At 36.2% G+C, this 4,777-nt stretch overlaps 1 non-coding gene across 1 annotated transcript; it reads left to right on the top strand.

The window, feature by feature from the left end:
• The first annotated feature begins 775 nt into the window (after positions 1-775).
• On the top strand, positions 776-883 carry LOC148564635 (small nucleolar RNA R71). The gene has a single exon (XR_015884185.1). It is a non-coding gene; the product is annotated as a small nucleolar RNA R71 (small nucleolar RNA).
• The last annotated feature ends 3,894 nt before the right edge of the window (positions 884-4,777 follow it).

The following is a 4,777-nucleotide window of genomic DNA, read 5'->3' as shown; positions in this document are numbered from 1 at the left end:
TCACAGGTTCGGCCATGGCGCTTATGTCAATGGCCTTGCACTCTCCTTTTGGATTCTCTTCTGTATTGCTTGGGAGAGTACTAGGAGGGATTTCAGTGATCCTTTTACTCAGCTGGCCCACTTGTGCTTCCAGATTTCTAATGGAAGACCTTGTTTCATTCATGAAACTTACAGTGGCCTTAGATAGATCAGAGACTAGATTTGCTAAATTAGAAGCATTTTGTTCAGAGTTCTCTGTCTGTTGCTGAGTTGATGATGGGAAAGGCTTGCTATTGCTAAACCTGTTTCTTCCACCATTATTAAAGCCTTGTTGAGGCTTTTGATCCTTCCATGAGAGATTTGGATGATTTCTCCATGATGAGTTATAGGTGTTTCCATAAGGTTCACCTAAATAATTCACCTCTGCTATTGCAGGGTTCTCAGGATCATAAGCTTCTTCTTCATAAGAAGCCTCTTGAGTACTGTTGGATGCAGCTTGCATTCCATGCAGACTCTGAGAGATCATATTGACTTGCTGAGTCAATATTTTATTCTGAGCCAATATGGCATTCAGAGTATCAACTTCAAGAACTCCCTTCTTCATAGGCGTCCCATTACTCACAGGATTCCTTTCAGAAGTGTACATGAACTAGTTATTAGCAACCATGTCAATGAGTTCTTGAGCTTCTGCAGGCATTTTCTTTAGGTGAATGGATCCACCTGCAGAAGTGTCCAGTGACATCTTTGATAGCTCAGATAAACCATCATAGAATATATCCAGGATGGTCCATTCTGAAAGCATGTCAGAAGGACACTTTTTGGTCAACTGTTTGTATCTTTCCCAAGCTTCATAGAGGGATTCACCTTCTTTCTGTCTGAAGGTTTGAACATCAGCTCTAAGCTTGCTCAGCTTTTGAGGAGGAAAGTACTTGGCTAAGAAAGCCGTGACCAGCTTATCCCAAGAGTTCAGGCTGTCTTTGGGTTGAGAATCCAACCATAATCTAGCTCTGTCTCTTACAGCAAAAGGGAAAAGCATGAGCCTGTAGACTTCAGGATTTACTCCATTAGTCTTAACAGTATCACATATCTGCAAGAACTCAGTTAAGAACTGAAAAGGATCTTCAGATGGAAGTCCATGAAACTTGCAGTTCTGCTGCATCAGAGAAACTAATTGAGGTTTCAGCTCAAAATTGTTTGCTCCAATGGCAGGAATGGAGATGCTTCTTCCATGTAAATTGGAATTAGGTGCAGTAAAGTCACCAAGCATCTTCCTTGCATTATTATTATTTTCGGCTGCCATATCCTTTTCCTGTTCGAAAATTTCTGAAAGGGTATATCTGGATTGTTGTAATTTAGCTTCTCTCAATTTTTTTTTTTTCAGAGTCCTTTCAGGTTATGGATCTGCTTCAACAAGAATGTTCTTGTCCTTGCTCCTGCTCATATGACAAAGAAGAGGGCGCACAAAAATAATAATAATAATATGGGTCCTTTATACCACAGTATAGGGATCCCTTTGTGAGTGGAAGAAAAGAGGGGGAGACAAAGAATGTAATGTAATGGAAGAAACACATCTGTGAGGAGGGTTGAGATGCGAGATGAGATGTTAGGATATGAATGAATAAATAGAATAAGATGGGAGAGAGAGAATTTTCGAAAATATTTTTGAAAAAGAGTTAGTGATTTTCGAAAATGGTTTTTGAAAAATGTTAGTAATTTTCGAAAATTTTTGAAATCAAAAATAAAAAATAAAATTAATTAGTTAATTAAAAAGAAATTTTTGAAAAAGAGGGAAGATATTTTCGAAAATTAGAGAGAGAGAGTTAGTTAGGTAGTTTTGAAAAAGTTAAGAAACAAACAAAAAGTTAGTTAGTTAGTTGAAACAAATTTTGAAAAGATAAGAAGTTAGGAAGTTAGAAAAGATATTTTGGAAAGATATTTTTGAAAAAGATAAGAAGATATTTTTGAAAAGATATGATTGAAGTTAGTTTTGAAAAAGATTTGATTTTTAAAATCTCAATTAATGACTTGATTCATAAGAAATCACAAGATATGATTCTATAACTTAAAGTTTGAATCTTTCTTATCAAGCAAGTAACAAACTTCAAATTTTTGAATCAAAACATTAATTGATTATGTTATTTTCGAAAATTTGATATAAAAATAAGAAAAAGATTTTTTGAAAAATATTTTTGAAATTTTCGAAAATAACTAAGAATTTTGAAAAAGATTTGATTTTTGAAAAAATTTTGAAAAAGATAAGATTTTCAAATTGAAAATTTGGTTTGACTCATGAGAAACAACTTGATTTTAAAAATTTTTGAAGAAGTCAACTCAAATTTTCGAATTTGATGAGAGAAAAAAAAAAGGGAAAGATATTTTTTTGATTTTTTGAATTTTTATGAAAACATGAAAATTATGCAATGCATGAAATTTTTAGATCAAAACAGTGAATGCATGCAAGAATGCTATGAATGTCAAGATGAACACCAAGAACACCATGAATGTCAAGATGAACATCATAGACACAATTTTGAAAAAATTTTAATGCAAAGAAAACATGCAAGACACCAAACTTAGAATTCTTTAATGCTTACGCACTAAGAATTCAAGAATGCATATGATAAACATGAAAAGACACAAAACAAAAAATCATCAAGATCAAACAAGAAGACTTACCAAGAACAACTTGAAGATCATGAAGAACACCATGAATGCATGAAATTTTCGAAAAATGCAAGATACACATGCAATTGACACCAAACTTATGATATGACTCAAGACTCAAACAAGAGCACAAAAATATTTTTGATTTTTATGATTTTCTAAATTTTTTTTGGATTTTTATTTTATATTTTTCGAAAAATTATATGAAAAAGAAAAAATAAGGATTCCAAAATTTTCAACATGAATTCCAGGAATCTTATGCTCTAAAGCTCCAATCAAAGGGTCAGGCATGGCTTAATAGCCAGCCAAGCTTTAGTATGTAACTCAGACATGACACGCCTGACATTCCTTACATTCAACAGCCAATTGGCTAAGAAAGATAAAGAAGCTCTTCTCTTGAGTATAAGGATTGAGACATGGCTTTACAGCCAGCCAGGCTTCAACATGCTTCATGAAACACTAGAATTCATTCTTAAAAATTCTGAAGCCATAGAATAATTTATTTTTGAAAACATTTTTTTTTAAAAATATTTTTTTTTTTTCGAAAACAAAAGAAAAATTTTTGAAAGATTTTCGAAAAATTTTTGAAAACAAAACAAAAAGAAAATTACCTAATCTGAGAACCAAGATGAACCGTCAGTTGTCCAAACTCGAACAATCCCCGGCAACGGCGCCAAAAACTTGGTGCACGAAATTGTGATCTCCAGGCTCGAACAAATCCTGGTAATGGCTCCAAAGCTTGGTGCTCTGATCTTAATTCATAATTGTCACAACTTCGATACAACTAACCAGCAAGTGCACTGGGTCGTCCAAGTAATACCTTACGTGAGTAAGGGTCGAATCCCACGGAGATTGTTGGTATGAAGCAAGCTATGGTCACCTTGTAAATCTCAGTCAGGCAGATATAAAGTGATAAGGGTGTTTTCGAATAATAAATAAAAGAAGGGATAGAAATACTTATGTAATTCATTGATAGGAATTTCAGATAAGCGAATGGAGATGCTTTTCGTTCCTCTGAACCTCTGCTTTCCTGCCATCTTCATCCAATCAGTCTCACTCCTTTCCATGGCTGGCTTTATGTGATACATCACCACTGTCAATGGCTACTTTCGGTCATCTCTCGGGAAAATGATCCAATGCCCTGTCACGGCACGGCTAATCGTCTGGAGGCATCACCCTTGCCAATGGCTTCATCTTATCCTCTCAGTGAATAATATGCTCACGCATCCTGTCACGGCACGGCTATTCATCTGTCGGTTCTCGATCATGCTGGAATAGGATTTACTATCCTTTTGCGTCTGTCACTAACGCCCTGCAATTGCGAGTTAGGAGCTCGTCACAGTCATTCAATCATTGAATCCTACTCGGAATACCACAGACAAGGTTTAGACTTTCCGGATTCTCTTGAATGCCGCCATCATTCTAGCTTACGCCACGAAGATTCTGGTTAGGAGATCTAAGAGATACTCATTCTAGCTTAATTCATGTAGAACAGAAGTGTTTGTCAGGCACGCGTTCATAAGGGAGAAGGATGATGAGCGTCACACATAATCATCACCTTCATCACGTTCTTGGGTGCGAATGGATATCCTAGAAGCGAAATAAGAAGAATTGAATAGAAAACAGTAGTACTTTGCATTAATCTTTGAGGAACAGCAGAGCTCCACACCTTAATCTATGGAGTGTAGAAACTCTACCGTATGAAAATACATAAGTGAAGGTCCAGGCATGGCCGAGATGGCCAGCCCCCTAAAACGTGATCAAAGGATCATAAGGTAATCCAAAGATCCAAAGATCTCTAATATAATAGTAAGAGGTCCTATTTATAATAAACTAGCTACTAGGGTTTACATGAGTAAGTATTTGATGTATAAATCCACTTCCGGGGCCCACTTGGTGTGTGTTTGGGCTGAGCTTAAATGTTGCACGTGCAGAGGCCATTTGTGGAGTTGAACGCCAGTTTTTGTGCCAGTTTGGGCGTTCAACTCTGGTTTTGGATCCTTTTCTGGCGCTGGACGCCAGATTTGGGTAGAAAGCTGGCGTTGAACGCCAGTTTACGTCGTCTATTCTTGGCTAAAGTATGGACTATTATATATTGCTGGAAAGCCCTGGATGTCTACTTTCCAAAGAAATT

This window comes from Arachis ipaensis, chromosome B5 (assembly GCF_059453495.1).
Source record: "Arachis ipaensis isolate K30076 ecotype BB chromosome B5, ASM5945349v1, whole genome shotgun sequence".
Taxonomy (NCBI): domain Eukaryota; kingdom Viridiplantae; phylum Streptophyta; class Magnoliopsida; order Fabales; family Fabaceae; genus Arachis; species Arachis ipaensis.
Note: the sequence above shows the minus strand (reverse complement) of the source record. Positions and strands in the feature narration are given on the sequence as shown.